Source organism: Sinohyriopsis cumingii, chromosome 16, assembly GCF_028554795.1.
Source record: "Sinohyriopsis cumingii isolate HCF-2022 chromosome 16, ASM2855479v2, whole genome shotgun sequence".
In the NCBI taxonomy this organism is placed as follows: Eukaryota; Metazoa; Mollusca; class Bivalvia; order Unionida; family Unionidae; genus Sinohyriopsis; species Sinohyriopsis cumingii.
The window spans coordinates 3,798,918-3,819,007 of NC_142976.1; the positions used below are offsets into that span (position 1 = coordinate 3,798,918).

General features: G+C 34.5%; 1 non-coding gene across 1 annotated transcript; it reads left to right on the forward strand.

Annotated features, from left to right (window-relative positions):
* Window positions 1–16,990: 16,990 nt before the first annotated feature.
* On the forward strand, window positions 16,991–17,074 carry Trnal-cag (transfer RNA leucine (anticodon CAG)). The gene has a single exon. It is a non-coding gene; the product is annotated as a tRNA-Leu (tRNA).
* Window positions 17,075–20,090: the final 3,016 nt, after the last annotated feature.

Sequence of the window (20,090 nt, forward strand, 5' to 3'; positions counted from 1 at the left end):
GGAGGATACCATGGAAGCAGAACCCAAAGACAAAGACGAAGAGGTGATGGTCATGTCCAGATGGCCAGAACAAGAACAACATTTAGTCTTCTGTTTTGCCAAACACCTGAAAGAAACCATTACATACGCCACTCTCTCAAATATAAACTTAATAAGTGGTGAGCATAAAGAGAATATAGGTATTATTATTGTATGATTTAATTATGATTTTATGGCTGAAACATTTAAGTCGCAAGCATCAAAACAGTCCTTTTGAATAATTCTCCTGTATTTCCCCCCACAGAACATTATTTATGAGTGTCAGATTCTCTAACAAGTTCAGCCCCCCCCCCCCCGATAAAAAGTGACCTATTTTAAGAATGAACATTACATTTTGTAAACATAGCAACCAATGTTATGCTGAAAGACAGGCTACATGAAACTAGCAAGAATTATTTCTGTGATGTGAACAATGAATTTTACAGTTTAAAAAGGGATAGAACACGTCAGGTTCATAAAAGTCAAAGGTCAAAGCGTAAAATATTTGCCTATTGTTTAATATGGAAGAAGCGAATTCACTTTCTCATCATTTATTTTTTATTTCTTTGCGTATAAATGAAAAGAAACATTTTCACTATCTATTTCTTTTACTTATTGCAACAGTTTTAAATTTAAGTTGACTCTATTCCTATATTCTAAGACTTCTAATTTCCCCATAATTAAGGTCACTACTCACACAAAGATGCCTCATGGCAAATTATGTAAGCAAGAGCAAAATGAGCATAATTAGCTTATTTTCATGCTTAACATCAATATGAATGTACCATTTTATTCAAAACATCATACATAATGATATGAAAATAAGAAAATAATTGCATACACTTTTATATTTGCTTTAAGGTGGCGTTCTACAGTTTCGTATTTTGCATAGGGTTAGGATTTTAAAGAAAAATAATTTCCCCGGCTTTCCTCACTGGTTATACCGGCTATTTAAAAAAAGACCTTATATATCTTAGGTATAATTCAAAGAACCTTTAATTCCCTTTATTTTGGTATATGATTGATGGGTATAATATGGGTTATAGAGTATACAGCTTGGCCTTACTCCAGATGTGCACCTTTCAAAAAAGTGTTAGCTCCACTTGGTCATTTTCAATTCCTGAACTTCAGAGGTAAATTGTATAAAAAAGAGCATATAACTTTTTTTTATCTTTTATTTATTTGGTAATTCACTCATTGCACTTTCAGAAGCTGGTATTGTCTAGTCTGGCAAAATTCATTTTCCCTATTTTATTAGCTGCTATGGATAGTGTTCTTTAGACTAATTCAGTCTGGTTTTTTAGCACAAGTGAGCATTCATTTTAGTTAGCAGTAATTTCCAAAAGTACAATATCCAAAGAAATATCATCCATATTACGTTAATGTAGCATAGAGGTATGTCACCATTCTCTCCACTGTGCCTGTTTTAAATGCAAACAACTTCACCTTACATACGTCACTCTCTCAAAAGTACATAATAACTGGTGAGCGCCCCCAAATACGTTTTATCAATATTATTTTGATCTGTTGTCGTGGGGCCAACTTTGCCAATTTGGTAATCCGGTACTGTTTGCCACACTGTTCAGCCCGATTGGGGTTAGCCCCTTGCAACATTGTTGCCATTGTTTCTCCACTGTTCAGTATCGTGACGTCACCCCTCTCCAACTCACCTTGTCGCTAGACAGTACAAATCCCTTGTCGCTATGTTCCATGTTCCCCTTGTCGCTAGACGGTCCCAATCCCTTGTCGCTCTATAATCCCACCCATGTTAAATTCCCCTTGTCTCTATTGTGAAAACGGCCAAATTTAACATAGAAGTCCCCTTGTCGCAAAGCTATCCCCATTTACTGGAAGCCTTTCATTATATTTCTTAAAATTGTATATTTTGCTCCTTAAGTACATGTTGTGATGGGTATGATAAAATGAAAAGAAATAAGCGGTTTTTGAGATCCGGTGCTTTTTTTTATCATCACTATTTTTCAAAATGAATCAGAACACAACTTGTTCAATTGTACTTATTGTAAATTCTCTATAAAAATTTTTAAAAAAGTTCGAAAATGGAATAGTTTCTAAATTAGTGGAAAACTTAATCTCCAAAAAGGCAAGTTCATTGCAATCTCATTTAACTTCACGTCAATTTTAAATTTTCTACATGTTCTCCGAAATCATATTACGATTATCTTCTATCAATATTAATATTAAGACCTCAGAATTTAGATTACAAATGCAAAACATATGAAGCAGATGTGATAGAATTGTCTGCGAGTTTACAATATAAATACAAAACACATCAAGCAGATTTCATAGATTTGTCTGTGAGTTTGCAATATAAATACAAAATACATCAAGCAGATTTCATAGACTTGTCTGTGAGTTTACAATATAAATATAAAATACATCAAGCAGATTTCATAGACTTGTCTGTGAGTTTACAATATAAATACATCAATCAGATTTCATAGACTTGTCAGAGTCATCGAAAGATAATGATCTTCATCTGCCTATTTTTAAATAACATGACTAGTACTACCAACTTTAATCTTTAAGAAATATTAAGATACAGACACACACACACACGCACACATATATATATATATATATATATATATATATATATATATATATATATATATATATATATATATATATATATATATATATATATATATATATATGTGTGTGTGTGTGTGTGTGTATGTGTGTGTGTGTGTGTGTGCGTGCGTGCGTGCGTGCGTGTGAAGTGTCGAATTTTGAATTACAGAATTTATTTAAGCCAGAGAAGTCTTTGTGAAAGGTCACTGCGCACTTTCTTCGTTCATCTCCCCCATGTCAGTGTAAACTTCAAAGGAATAATATGTCCGATCCAGTGAGATTGACGGAGGTACCTTAACACGGTTCTTAGAAAGTACACATTTGAGCTACCAACCCTAACCGCTTGGTAGGAACCTATGTTCAGTTATCATATTTCAAAGGTAAATTGTCACGCACTGTCGTAAACGGATTCTGAGCTGTCTAAATCTGATGAAAGAAATTATTTCTTTGGGAAAGATCAGGGACTCTTGCCTACGATTGGGTAGAATAAATTAGGGCGTACACTTTAGAGCAATCTGGAAATTTCCTGGAAGAGGGAACTTTGTCTCGACTCCGTGGAAGCCTAAGATTAGTGCTTTCCTCGTGAAACAAGAAAGGGACCAGTTGGTCGTCGTGTGAAAAGAAAGACATGTTTAGTGCTAGGACGCATAAGTCCTGAGAAAATACATCGACGAGGTACGCAATTTTAGTTTCACGTAATGTTCTATTATTTGATTGCTTGTTTTATGCAAATGTGTTTGCTATGACTAGGTTTCCATATTATGCATCGTTTATTCAATTTTGGAAAAGTCTTGATGTTAGAGTTGTTATGCAACTTGCTTTATTCAATTTCACGAAAATATCTTGATGCAAGACTTATTATGCAATATATTTTATTCACTTTCATGGAAAGTGTTGATGATAGAATTGTTATGCAATTTACCTTTTTAATTATACAGTTATTAGCTCATTGGTAGAATTGATTGCATGCGATCCAAATGTTCATATGTGAAATGTAGACTGAAACTGTGCACTCTAAACTTTAGGACGTAATGAAGACCATGCATGTGCATCATGTAACTCAATCATTACTATTCATTATTATATTTGATGGTAAACTCGTATCAAACATATGGAAACTCCATTTGTCACACAAAACATATCAAAATAAGTGAATATGATAAATGGTCAGATTTATTCTTACGCAGCACACCACACTACTGACACTGCCAGTTTAATCAAAAGTGCATTTGCTTATTCATTTTTAAGACTATCTTTTGACAAAAACGTGTATGGATCCATTGCTGTGAATAGTTGTGAAAATATCAGTAGGGTAAATATTTCGACACAACGGGTCATCATGGTCACTAATGTCATGCTACATATGGAGGGCGGTCAAATTTAAAATTCCTCACCATTTAATTATGGTCGAAAAGAACAAAGGTCAATCTGAAAGTAAAGCATTTATAATTTTTCTACACCTTACACTGTTTGAGATTTAAATGATTAAAAGAGAAGGCTACTGCGTAATGTCGAACAAAGACTATAATTTCACAAATATCTATATTCACTGTCGCAGAAAAATTGTAGTTGCATAATGGGCATTTTAAACCTTTTAAACAAGTTTTATTTATATACAAGTCGGGGCTTTAATCCCCCATTATCTGATTATTACTGATATCACCGTCAGACGTGAAAAAATAGAACAAACAAGCCAAAGACAATTTATAAGTGTTTACTTTGATAAATTTTAACAGGTAAAAAATCAGCTGCTTGCCAATGCTAAGTCAGTGATCGCCGTACTATTTTACTCAACTTTTTATGTTTGTGAATCCGCTACCACATGATTCCATATTTGCCTTCTGAGTTGTTAGCGATGTTTTATTTCCGAAAACACAGTCTATAATTCAGCCGTGTTAATTATTTTTTTCTTCGATAGCCAACGAATACAGTGCACAAATCGTATTAAGACTAGTTTTTCCTGTTACGAACATTTCTGATTAAACACGTATTCGTGACCGTAATCGTCTCGAAATAAACTTGCCAGCACCACCAGATCCATCGGTTACTATAGATACGAGATTTGTAGTTGTCGTGATTCCTTCCACACCAAGACTTACAGTTTTTGCCGTGGCGAGCCCGTAAATAGAATCTACAACCAAACACGCACGTTTGTAATTCACGATCAACGCCGTTCACTTGGTGATTTCATTTTGCAGTTGTGGTTCTGCTTCGATTAATTTTACAAGTCGATAACATTGAGGGTCTACCATATATATTAGTGGTCGAAAAGTATAAATGTACGAAAACAAGACCCTGTCCAGATTCATCACGTTCAAGTACAGTAGACACACACTTCTAACCAATTGACCTTTTGTCCTGGCGCAAATGTTACATAACCATTATAATATCTACCTGAGGAATAGTTAAGTTTTTAACAATTAAGGTATCACATCTGAGCTGTCATTATGTCGATTATCAAACAATATTGTCATTTCACCCCAGTCTCCTCTGGATAAGGAAAACAGATCCAGACTAGCACGCCTTTAGGATGCTATGTTTACGTAAATCAAAGTCATCGTCAAGAGCAGTGAAAATTAGTCAGCCATTTACTATACCAATCTTTTCTTCCTTTCCTTTGCTGGTCAACATGTTTCCGAATATGCCGCATTAAGGTAATTCGCTTGATGGTGGGGAAACATCAGCCATTTGTTTATAGCATGGATTTTGTTGTAGCATCATCATTATCAATATACTTTTTTATATCAGCCCTCGACATACCAGAGTCTCGAATTCCCCCGTTTGCACTGATTTCGGCCTTAGTGTTTGCAACAGCGCCCTTCAACCTGATAACATTGTATTGAATGTCCACGTTAAACGTTTGTCATATACCATTTCTATCTTGAAAATCACAAGCTCGCCAGGCTCAACATTAACAACTATAAGACTGATAAATTCTGCTAAATCCGCATTTGTGGTAAATCCTGCTTAAAGAAACATCAGCCCACGTCTAGCCGAGTTATGTCTGTAAATGTTAATAGACATTTTGAATGACAGTAATCGTGCTTTATTGTGAAATTAACGAGTGGCTGTGAACGCTATGGTACAGGCAAGATGACCACGTATGGAACAGTCCATCCGACATTATATCGGTATAACCGAATAAAACAGTGACAGACGACTTTGTATCGGTATAACCGAATAAAACAGCGACAGACGACTTTGTCAAATAATTGACAAAAACCTGACTGCCTGGTGTTATGATAATGTGACTGGGTGGGACTAATAGAAACTATGCTGGGGTGTGCACCGAGACAATGCAATCCCAGTCAATGGGTTACCTTATTTGTCTTCCACGCGAAAAACCTCGTGGGCAGACATATAATGTAACTCCACGACTAGAATTTCCACAACTCGATGCAAACCCCAACGTGGATTGTTTTTCTAAACAAATAATTTCCTCTAAAGTGAAAATTCTTCACTTTTGCAATATAGTTCACGCGCAGATGTGTACATGTGGTGCATTAACACAAACAAGTTAAGGAGGGCTGTTGCATGACCGTTCCATCCAAAGTACACAAACTTTTACGCGTGAACCAAAACATAACAACATTAAACGTTTGATAGTATTGAGGTGTTATCATGTTTAATATATGGATGACATATGAAATTAACAATAAATAATTAATATTTATCACACAATGAGGTTTAATTTTCATCAGTTCTACTTTAGAAAAGTTACATTGTAAATAATGAAACTATCCTGGGTACACAGCTCAGTATAGGCCATAACGAAGAATTACATGTAGCATGAGTGACCGTGATTGGGTTATTCGTGGGTAATTAGAAATCTGTGTCACTATCATATATAATTCTCCTTTTCTTTGGAGGAGGTAAAACTGGTTGTGACATACAGGTGTTTTGGTCAATTTCCCTCAGTGTCGGCGTTTGTTTGATCGGAAAACAAATTCATCAGGCCAAGCAGAAGACAACAATGATCGCGTCCCTTGAAAAAGTAGTCTCTAGAGCGTGAACAATATGGCTGAGACGACTGGTCTGAGATAATCATACTGAGATAGGAAAAGTAAGGTTAGCAAAACAGGTAGATTTCTTTGTCGCGTGGGTGAAAATGATGCTATATGTCTGCGGTATGATGCCCTAGTTCCAGACATCACTATAAACTGTCACACTGCAGACGTCGTAGCAATATGACTGAATTTTTTTAAAAGCTGCGCTAAAATTCCAAATCACACACACACACACACACACACACACACACACACACACATTGGGTATTGACACCGTAATCATATTGTCGTTTTGTTTAAGTTTTCTCACAATTTCCTCGATCGCTTCATTTGAAAGGTAAAAACCTTCAGGTGTTTGTCTTGTAATTATTTTTTGTTGTTGATTATTATCCCTAGCAGTGTATGAATAATACCGAAAAGGAATCTCTTTTGTTTTGATTTATTAATAGAGGTGCACCCATATCAAATGCGGATTTTGATATAACCTAGAATTGGGCCATGGTGAAACTGTACATTTATAATTGATTTTGTCTTAATATCTAGACGGCTCTGACGTCCAAGTCCTCGTCATATTAACAAATGTTTAATAGTGTAACCTACTATTTATTGTTGACAAAATTACGACTCGGACGATTGCAGTATATTTAGTAATTGGTATAGTGCGTGATGATAAGGCACTGAGCATCTTTGGTACTCTTGCAAACAAACCACGAACAACATCACCAAGGAGAGTTCGGTAATATGCCATATTAACGGGTTTCCCCGAGTTAATAAACGCACACTTGCATTACACGCCCACGTACGACTGACATTTTATTAAATATCAGACCGATCTTTACTGTAAATTTTGTATCGTTAATGGTTCACCTCGAATATCTATGATGTGTCTGTCGATCAACAAGAGTATAATGAATATGTGTCAACCGATTGTTATGACATGAAATATAAAAAAGGCGACAACAGAGTAACTGATATCAAATTCACTTGGTTCCATGGTTGGCGAAAAATCAAACAATATATAACCTTGAACAGCTATGCCCGTTGCTTCATTAAAGATCACTGATCATGCCGTTTCATTAACGTTTATAAACAGGTGTTTCCAAATTTGATCGCTATTTTGGATGATTCTTTTTGAGAAACGATGCAAGTGCCTCTCAAACACCTAACACCGTATTGCATTTCCCCTGATTAATTTTGTATTTGTTCTAATTGCAATGGTGCATGTCTGATTGTGTCTGTTGATAGCTGAGTTCCCATTATTGTTGTGGTGTCAGCTGTTCTTGTTTGTTCCACATATGCCACAGTTTGGTCCGCAATTTCTTTTGTCGGTTTAATCAGTTGCACAAATGTTTGTTCAAAGCTCGCTGTTAGATTTTCTCGTGTCAATTTGCAAATTGTAACATATCTTTGACATTTGTATGGCTCGCTATAACATTACAAATTAGTGCCTGGTGTTCACTTGCTGCTTTGCGGCGTCGCTTTTCATACTCTCGTATGACATAAACATTTTACACATTCAGTTTTCATTGTTAAACTGGTGGGTGAAAGATGTTTGTGTCCAAACTGGCACGATAACATTTTGTTTTGTTTGGGACCATCTGCCAAATCAGTAGTGAGGAAACTATACAGGTCCCTATTGACATCAGTATATATATCATAAAATTTAATCAGAGACTCATCAAGTCTAATGAATATTCGGAGGGCGATGACGTTTCATCAGCATGTTACAGTTGTAACGGATTACATTAGGCACGTGTTCGTATTGTTGAGTCAAATAGATCACACCGGTGTTTTGTTGTGTCGACCTTGTAAACATATTCTTGCGGGATTTGTTTGGTTTTCAAGCATTACATCGTTGTAGACTGCAAGATTACTGTCATTGGCATCGAGATCGTCGGTGGAAGATCCTTCATCAATAGTGGAAAAGAAATCAATACTGGAAGATTTACGACTCAGCGCTTTCTTGAAATCTTCGAGAACAACATTACACGTTGATCTTCAGATGACGGTGCAATCCCATACAGGCAATTCCATGCTAACCATCATAAATTCGTATTTAATAGCAATTTAATTTTTCTGATCCGACAGGACCAATAATCAAAGCGCGAGCTGAGTTTGGAAATATTTAACTCGTTTCTTCGGAGCTATGTTAGGGTGTTTTAAGTTTCTATGGAACTAAGCTTTGGTGGTTTAGGTTTCTTTGGAACTATGCTTGAGTCCCTTAAGTTTCTTCTTAGCTATGCTTGGGTGGTTTAGGTACTGTTTGTCTAGAGCAATCAGTTATGTAGACAACCAATTTTTCTCAAGCCATTGAATGATATAATTTCTGTACATAATATAATTGCTGTACATAATATAATTCCTGTATATAATATAATTGCTGTACATAATATAATTCATGTATATAATATAATTGCTGTATATAATATAGTTGCTGTATATAATATAGTTGCTGTATATAATATAATTGATGTACATAATAGAATTGCTGTATATAATATAATTGCTGTCCATAATATAATTGCTGTATATAATACAATTGCTGTACATAATACAATTGCTGTACATAATGTAATTGCTGTATATAATTGCTGAATATAATATAATTGCTGTACATAATTAATTGCTGTACATAATATAATTGCTGTATATAATATAATTGCTTAATATAATATAATTGTTGTTTATAATATAGTTGTTTTATATAATATAATTGTTGTACCTAATATAACTGCTGTATATAATATAATTGCTTTACATAATATAATTGCTGCATATAATATAATTGTTGTATATAATATAATTGATGTACATAATAGAATTGCTGCATATAATATAATTGCTGTACATAATATAATTGCTGTACATAATGCAATTACTGTACAGAACGTAATTGCTGTATATAATATAATTGCTGTACATAATATAATTGCTGTACATGATATAATTCATGTATATAATATAATTGCTGTATATAATATAATTGCTGTAGATGATATAATTCATGTATATAATATAATTGCTGTATATAATATAATTGCTGTACATAATTAATTGCTGTATATAACGAAATTGCTGTTTATAATATAATTGCTGAATATAATATAATTGTTGTTTATAATATAGTTGTTTTATATAATAGAATTGCTGTACCTTATATAACTGCTGTATATAATATAATTGCTGTACATAATAGAATTGCTGTATATAATATAATTGCTGTACATAATATAATTGCTGTATATAATATAATTGCTACACATAACGTAATTGCTGTATATAAAATAATTGCTGAATATAATATAATTGTTGTATATAATATAATTGCGGTATATACTATAATTGCTGCATATAATATAATTGTTGTATATAATATAACTGATGAACATAATAGAATTGCTGTATATAATATAATTGCTGTACATAATATAATTGCTGTACATAACGTAATTGCTGTATATAATATATTTGCTGAATATAATATAATTGTTGCATATAATATGATTGCTTTACATAATATAATTGCTGCATATAATATAATTGTTGTATATAATATAACTGATGTACATAATAGAATTGCTGTATATAATATAATTGCTGTACATATATAATTGCTGTATATAATATAATTGCTGTACATAATATAATTGCTGTACATAACGTAATTGCTGTATATAATATAATTGCTGAATATAATATAATTGTTGTATATAATATAATTGCGGTATATACTATAATTGCTGTTCATAATATAATTGCTGTATATAATATAATTGCTTAACATAATATAATTCCTATACATAATATAATTGCCGTACACAATATGTTACGTGTTTAGATTCGAATAAACAGTAACACAAGAAAGCGTGAAAACAACAAGCTTTGAAAAATATAACAAATTATTTATTTATTTCCCTGGGAGAAAAAAAACCCTGTAAAAATGAAAAAATATGAACTTACGGTTTTAAGAATTAAATCCAAAAATAATCCAAGAATAATCCACGAATAAAATTTTAGAAGTCCAAATAATGAAATGTTCTAATGATTTTAAGTTCGAGTCCCGAAGAAGAATCCAAGATGGAAGGAGATTACGTATGTTGTAGCCTGTAATGTGTTGAAGTCTACAGTACCTTGTACAAACACAATAATTCAACCTCTGTTCTTGGAAATCCAAATAAAATTTTCAAGAAATGTCCTTGTTCAAGAATTCCGTATGAATGCAATAATATTTCCAGAGAAACGAATTAATCTTTTAGAGTCCAAGTAATCTGAAGAAGAATTAACATATAACTCAAAAGATCAAAAAATTCAATACTGGTCACAACAGAAGAAAACAACTTGACATCCATCAAGTGTTTAAAAGCCCTCTCTCTCTCTCTCTCTCTCTCTCTCTCTCTCTCTCAACATCACTATTAATGCTAAGTATTTCGCAACTTCGGAAATGCCTAATTGCGAAATAGAGGATCGCGTGATCACGTTTACATGTAAAAGTCACATACCTCCTGTATTTCCTTGATAAAAACCAATCATTTTACTCCGAGAAAAAGTTGTTTATTTCACCCTCAATTAAGGTCAGGAACTAAGTCAAAAATAGAAACAAGTGTTTCTATCATTAGGTATCTAAGGAAAAACTCAGGTCAAACTGAATTTTCCGAAAAATATTAAAGTCCTAGTAAACAAAATTACATTACATTGACATGTAAAGAAAATAAAGACTACAAAACCCACAAACAATCAAATCAACTCAAACAACATAAATCAAACATAAATTAAATCAAATATAAGTAACAAATATAATTGCTGTATATAACATAATTGCTGTACATAATACAATTGCTGTATATAATATATTGCTGTACATAATATAATTGATGTATATAATATAATTGCTGTATATAATATAATGTTTTCATGTTGTGTGTGATGTCGTATAAAACCTCGTACTGAAAATCCAGCTCGAGCTTTAAACTCATTTTGGTCGAAATGTAAGCATTGGAAATAGTGTTCGATGTGGAGCAATGAACGCTCGCGGACGACAAAGACATATGAGTTCCAGGTCTATCTGTGGAACTGAAAGCTGATGGTTTTAAAAAAAATGAATCGGCGGTGTTGATGTCACTGCTGCATTAATAACAAATTACCAGGAATACAATAGAGTAAATATCCTGGTGAGAAACATATACTAGGATACAATTACTACTTTTATTACAAATCGATCCAAGTAAAGAATTTCTTGGAATTTGTGCGTAATGCTAACATAGCATCCGGTGCAAGTTCGTATTCGGCAAGTTAATATGCACCGTGACCAAGCCATAGTAGAACGATTTAACACTTGCCGAACGATTCTTTGGACATCAATATGCACAATAATTATTAATACGATCTCAAAGTGCTAGCACTCGGATCTCAGAGCGATCACAAAAATGGGTTGCCCGACTTTCATTAGTAATACATGTATTACAACTCTGTGATCTTAAAATGAGTAATAGAAGAGAGTGAGAAGCAACAAGGTTTTTAAACTTCAAAATATAATTTATATCCCTAGAATACAAAGTGGAAGAAAGGAACTTATCATATCGCTAACTAAATTAAATCCAAGTATTACAGACACTAGTCCTAGTGACTACAGTTGTGAAAAAAACTGTAGTGGAATTCCAAATCAAATCCAACGCTGTAGTGTTGATGTGCCTTTGGTGGACAGTCAAGTGATGGTGTACCAACAGTCTTTTGTTGGATCACAATAATACAAACCATGAATATAACCTTATTTGATTTTTTTTTTTGTTGTTGTTGTAGGGTTTAACGCCATTTTTCAGCACACGATAGGCTATACATGGCGGCCAGTATTAATGGTGGAGGAAGAACACGGGAAAACCCCGGAAAGAACCACCGACCCACGAGAAGCTACTGGCAAGCTTTCTCACATACCCGCATTAGCCGAATCCGAGACTCGAACCGACGCAGACAGAGGTGAGATCGCAGTGATCCGTAATGGAAAGAGCTTTAGACCACTCGGCCACTCGGGGCCCCTATCCTTATTTGAAATTAAATATTAAATATTAAATTAAATATCCTTATATGAAATTTAATTATAAATTCAAGTCTCTATATCCAATAATGTTATCTTTGGTGGACACTTTCCATTTCCAGTGAATAAATAATTTGAATAAATAAAATTACAGCCGAAATGAATTACTGGACACAACAATAATACTACTGTTTCTACTCAGATCTTAAATCTTGAATAAATATTTTTTCCAGTAAAAGACTATAGTCTTCTATTTGACCTCGGGTCACAATTAGCATTATCGAAAAGTTGCCTAATGAAAAATAATCTTCCAGAAGGTTTCTGATGTTAACTAAATAAAATCTCAGTTATACTTATAAATTCTATTACTAAAATTACAATAAAAATATGGTAAACACAATGTCCTTCACTCTGTCAACGATCATTATCTTAATAGTTATCCGTATTCATAGAGAATATTTTAGCTATGTATTCGTTGTTTGCATAATTTGTTTTTAAAAAACATCAATGATTCAGGTCAAGTAGAAAATGAACTTAATATCTGAACAAGGTTAAGCCCTACAGACAATATCACATTATCAATAGCATGTAATGAAATTAAAAAAATTTAAAAACTAACAAACAATGCTAATTAAATACACATAACATGTACACTAAATAATGAAATCACACGTGTAATTGGATTAAAAACTTCCATAAAATTCTTTGGAAAACTGTCACTATTACTCAGAAAATGATTTCACAACCGCCGCCGTTATAACCACTCGGATATCATTTTGTTTGGTATTTGTGTGCACCAAGGGAATTAGAAGGCTGGCAACAGTATGATCCCAACCCTCTTTATTAAATACAGTTTTAGTCAGAATTTATTTTCCGTGACAACTAACGCGTTATCTTGGGCGCCGTCACCGAGTATACCAAAACCACCAAACCGAGCACTTGTGCGAATGGAATTTGTAATTCAAGGGAATAATCTTTCTAAGCTGGAAACGGTAATATCTCTGAAATCGAATGGAAGTTTCTTTGCCCAAGAAGGCGACCATATTTGGAAAATAAAGATATCATAAAACAGTTCGTAAATTTCCAGAACATCCAGAAAACAAACCTTGTAATTTCTCTAAACTCAAAAGACAAGGGCGAGTCTGTCACCTGAACCTGTGGCCTTTTATGGAAGAGAGTTTGCAGGCCCGGCCGTAGGGCAAGGCGAATGAAGCAACCGCCTTTGGGCCTGCGCTTTCAGGAAATCAGCTCCGCGATTCAATGTTTTTACTTGGGGCTCCGCTCATCGCTTTTGCTGCCTTGGGTCCCGCACATCCTAGTGCCGGGCCTAGAGTTTGCATTCTTCGCTGCCCAGAATTACGCATATAAACCACCGCCAGAATCACGCATAAAAACCACCGCCAGAATCACTGATATAAACTACCACCAGAATCATCCATATAAACCACCGCCATAATCACTCATATAAACCACCGCCTAAGCCTTGCGACAGAAGCTGCTGTGACTTAACATGGTTCACCTTTCTTTTAAAATAAGTTACTACATTTTAAAGATTTACCTTTAGGACAGCCGTGCAATAATTTGAATGTTTAGAGACTATGATATTGAATCATCTGGAAAATCATTTGATTGAATTCTTTTTCGAAACAATTGAAGCATTTTGTATTCTTTTTTGTTATATAATATTAATAAAGAAACACTATGTAATGGATTATTAAGCTATATTAAGAATTTATATGTATCTATAATTGTAGAATTGATTTATTGTAAAGACGATTTCGCTACCAACGTCATGTTCAGTAATAATTAATTTAGAGCTAAAATACCTTTAAAGTTACCAGCAGATATTAATTTGATATTTAAAGTCAAAACATTTAATAATTTGTTTTTATTACAAACAATTTTGGTATTAGATGAAATATTGAATTCTTGAGGATTTAGACTATCGTTAACTTGTTCGGTATTTAATTATTTACATTTTATTATAAGAGAAAGAAATTCCAAAATAGTATAAGGTTGGTAAACTTGAAGAAATATAATAATTTTATATGTAATTTTGTATGTCTAAAATATATCACTTTATGTTTATGCAGTTCTATATCTAGAATGTGTAACTTAAGTGCAATTTTTCCTACATCATGTGTTGTGTGATTTTATTGAAAGAGGTGCTTAGAGTTAATAGACAGAGATCGCTTTTCTTTTACAGTTCGAACCCAGTACCTATCCGTACACCAGCGATGTAACGTCGACATCACAAGGAGTTACGCCCTGACTCTATTATTCCCTCTTTCGATCCGAGTGTCCCACAAATAAAATGGGGCGAGATGTTGAAAAGGATTCTACACAAAATATCATCACATAATAATGTGGTGACCATACTGGACAAATTCCTTTCATGCCATTTTTTATTTTAAATTTAAGGGCAACTTTTCCTGCATAATGTGAAGAATATAATATCATCATTCAGTAATTTCAAACTCGTCTTTATATGCAGTCTTTTTTCCTTACAAACTTGATTTTTAGTTATTATTATTATTATTATTATTAGTAGTAGTAGTAGTAGTAGTAGTAGTAGTAGTAGTAGTAGTAGTCGTCAAGAGTAACATTGCACAGACCCTGAGTGACAAATATGGAGAAGATCCTAAGTTCTTCTTTTTTTAAACTGTTAAATTTTGTAAATATGTTTTTAGGGTGAAACATTAAATTTTCTTTACGATTCAATCTTAAAACCTCATACTTAGATATTCTGATTGAAATTCTTACAATTTGTATAAGTTTCTAACTATTTTACTACCTACGTTTAATTTCTTTCAAATATTTAGATTTCTCACTTTTTAAAATGTACAATTTTGTAAATATATTTACAAGTTTAAAAAATTGGTTCAGCAATTTCATACATTGCATTAAATTTGCAATTCTACTAGAGTGATATTTCAAATGTTGTGTTATCTATCTTTCACACAAATACAGATGTTGTTATAAATAACATAAGCGACAAGATACAAGGTCTCAATATGATGTGTGTTGATGTTCTTATTGTTGTTTTGGGGATTTTACGCTATTTCACAGAGCAAGGTAGGCTCAATAAGCTGGCCAGCATAACTGGTGGAGAAAGAACCCAGAAAACAACCGTTAAGAACCACCCACCCACGGGAAGCTACTGTCAGCGTTCTTAAATACCAACATTTGCTGAGCCTGAGACTAAAAACTCACGCGGACAGATGTGAGATGGGCAGTGATAGGTAATTGCTAGCGCTTTTCATCATTCGGCCACTCCTGATCAGAATTGTGTGTTCATTGTCCCTAAAATAGTTCATCTCTCTCTCTCTCTCTCTCTCTCTCTGGACCCTCTCTCTCTCTCTCTCTCTCTCTCTCTCTGGACCAACGCGCGATTTTCGCCAGTGTCATGCGATGATGTCTCTGGACCTATGAATGATGATAAAAGTTGATCAAACTGTCCAAGAGAGAGAGAGAGAGAGAGAGAGAGAGGATAAAAAGATGTTTATGGTTAGTAGCAGTGTTAATTAAAGCATAATAATGACCTAGATCAACTGTAAATGCATTCACATGTTTTAATAACCTCTTGTCAGTCCGTCATTTTGCTTAGTTCATACTCCATACTCGTTTCAATCGGGTCACAATTATTACTTCCGGTTCAATACCCGCGAATTTAGCTCCAGTCTATTTTTAGAGCATGTTTTACTCTCTTTTTCCGGTGGCAATACAAGAGTTAGATTTAAGCATTCTTCGAATTGATATAAAGGTAATTGTTTATTCTTCAGAATATGACGAGTATTTTGGTGTGGTCGTCTGTATGTATTTTGGTGACAGTGTACGGTGAGTAATGAAGCATTAATGCTGACCATTTTGTTTACATACATACATACATACATACATACATACGAGGCCATAGATACAGCGTACATACATGCATGCATTCATACATACATACATACATACATACCATAATATGCGTATTATCCGCGATCATTTAGACGATATCGGTTGTTGAACAGCGTACATAACTCCTCAATCACAAAAAATGAAGTCTTACGATTTCCTTCCCTTGATTCGTACACCTATTACTAACAACATCATTATATATCCTAAACCGTATTCTATTAATAAACCGGAGATATGTCCCTTTTCAATTGAGTTTTAATTTTTGGTTGTTGTAGACCACTAGATCACGCCAGGATGGGGGTGGGGTAATAATAAATCCTTTTTCTTCTCAATAAAGTTGCACTTAAAGGAGGGTTCTAATATTATATATAGTTTTGTGTATTTAGAAATAAACACTGGGAGTACATAATATATAACCTGTCTGTGCTAGCGTGTAATGTAAGTCAGGATGGCCGAGCGGTCTAAGGCGCTGCGTTCAGGTCGCAGTCGGGTCTTCCCGGCGTGGGTTCGAATCCCACTTCTGACAAAAACATTTTTGTTCTTTTATGTTATTTTTTTTTTTCTTCTCTAGGTTTAAAGAAACGTGTATTTGCGATTCCAACATTGCTTCTAAAGGAGTCTTCGAATTTTTTAATTTATGAAAAGAAACTAGAATTATTTTCAGTAGTATTATAAGAAAATACAATTCTCGAGTTAAATGGACTGTCCAGTATGTAACAGAAAGCACACACAAACATTAAAATCATCAACATTTCTACTTACAGACAATTTGTATTGGGTCACCGAAAATGCGCAAGCATTAAGAAAAACGTCAAATATTTTCGATATGAAGGCAACTATTCATAGCGATAGACCACTTGAAACTTTTCGGGCTGGAGATGGAATGTAAATGGTCGGTCCCTAAAAAACGGCAACCCCATCCCTAACCCTCCAAATTTAACATTACTAGCAATGCTGCTTTCTACGCATTGAACACAGGTGATCGGCGCGAGCTTGATGTTGAGAAGAAAAAAAATCTGAAGGAATATAACCATTCAGAGTGACAAAAATTTAACTTTAAGAATCCTGTTCCATGGAAGAATTAGACATTGTCTTCTTCGCTACGCATACGTTGCATACAAGCGACTCTCATTTTCAAAACATGTCCACTATGGGACACACACGTCAACGGCGAAATATGATTGGTTCAAAAGGTTATACTTAAATAACATCCATGCATCAGAGAACCTTTTCACGATGTAGAATATTTGTTCCCAGGCAAAAATAGGTAATAAGATGATAGCATCATGTTAGAAATCATTTGAAGATGTTAAATTGATGAGAGTATACATTAAAGTATAACCTTTTGAACCAATCATATTTCGCCGTTGACGTGTGTGCCCCATAGTAGACATGGCTTGATGAATAGAAAAATATCTCAAGAGTAAAACAAGCCATAGAGTATGGTTGTGTGCCTTTAAAGACGGAAATAACAGAAGGAAATCGAGGGTCATGGGTGGAACCAAGTATTAGGAAGGTTACGTACCTTCTCTCTTATATAGTATAATAATATTAATGAGGACTTTGAATAGCGCCTAATCTTTAGAAGCTTTAAGCGCCTTACAACATTAGACAACACCTATAACATCTAAAAATAAATATAATGATATGATTACAAAAACAAACACCATGAAATTAGAAAACATGAAAAAACATGTTGAGAATATTTAAACATTATTAGGTCTTTAAGTTTGTTCTTGCAGTCGAAATAAGTGAATTTTAAGAGCACTCTTGAATGGGATCATTGTGTCTTTGTGTCTAAGCTCAGTGGGCAATTCATTCCACGTTGCTGGGCCCTGGTATGCAAAAGAACGCTGTCCATATGACTTTGTTTTGATAGTGGGAATAATGAGTATACGATTGTCAGAAGAGGAGCGTAAGTATATTGCTGGTGTGTACAATGGTTGAGGTCGGATAGGTATGTTGAACTAGAGTCCGACAGTGAAACGTAGCACAGAGAACAAATTTTGTGTTTGATTCTGGATCGAATGGATAGCCTGTGTAGGGTACAGAGCAGCGGGGAGGTGTGCTCTGATCGTGGTACTCTAAGTATGATCCGAGCAGCCGTCTTTTTAACCTTTTGAAGTTTATGGAGCAGATATTGAGATGAACCAGACAGAACTGAGTTACAATACTCCAGTCTTGAAAGTACTAATGAGCACACAAGTGTTTTAGTGGCATCAGCTCAAAGATATTTGCGAATTGACCTGATGCGTCTCAGCTCAAGATATGCAGCCTTGCATACGTTCATGACATGTTGGTGCAATGTGAGAGTACTGTCCAGAGTAACACCTAGGTTTCGTACTGATTGTGTGAATTTAATGTTGGTGTTGCTGATATTTATTGTTTGAGGTAAAGGATGTGAATGAGAAAGTCTTTGTGTTGTGATCAGAATGGCCTCAATTTTATCATCATTCATCTGCAGCTTGTTACATGTCATCCATGATTTCACATCAGAAATGCACCTCTGTACGCCTTGGATGGTAGCATCAACTTCAGTTGGGTGGCTAGATTTGTATATTTGGGTGTCATCAGCGTACAGTTGGTGAGACACTGGATGATGATCTATGACACTTGAGAGCGACTGAGTGTATAGAATGAAGACAACAGATCCAAGAACAGACTCCTGTGGAACACCACAACATAGATCAACTGGGTTGGAGTGTATTCCATTTGCAGATACAATTTGTGTCCTGTTGACCAAGTAGGACTTGAACCACACTTAGGCTGTATCATGAATGCCAAATACATGCTGGAGACGGTGAAGTAATATATCATGGTCTATTATGTTAAATGTTGCGGACAAATCAAGGAGGGTTAGGACTGTAATCTTCCGCTATCCAACGCAGAGAGAATGTCATTAACTACTTTTAGAAGAGGAGCTTCAGTACTGTGACAAGGGCAATATGCAGATTGTACATTGCTAAAAAGACCGGTTGAATTCAGATGAGATACAAGCTGGGATAGAACAACCTTTTCTAAGATTTTTGATATAATGGTAGATTAGAAACTGGGCGGTAGTTCTTTAAATCGTTATGGTCTAGTGTTGTTTTCTTCAGCAGAGGCTTTACAATGGCAGTTTTGAAAAATGATGGGAATTCCCCGGATGAGAGAGAGAGGTATTAATAACATCAGTTAGTGAAGGCAATACTGGATCTAATCACTCAAGCAGCAGTGATGTTAGAATTGGATCAAGTTCACATGACTTTGGTACACTCTTCATCAGGATTGTATGTACGAAATCCATAGAGACAGGTTCAAATGCTGCTAATGGTTGCCGCTCAAATTATGTATCCCAACTGTATGGTGACGACGAGTCAATTGAAATTGTGGTGTCAAGGTTATCTCTAATGGTTTGTACTTTGTCACGGAAGAAATTTGCAAACATGTCCGGAAGGTCGACTGGAGAGAAGGTAGTTGGAAGTGGTGTAGATTTGTTCCTTGACATTAGCTTGTTAGTAATCTCGAAAAGCTCTTTGCAGCTGAAACTTTCCATGATCTTA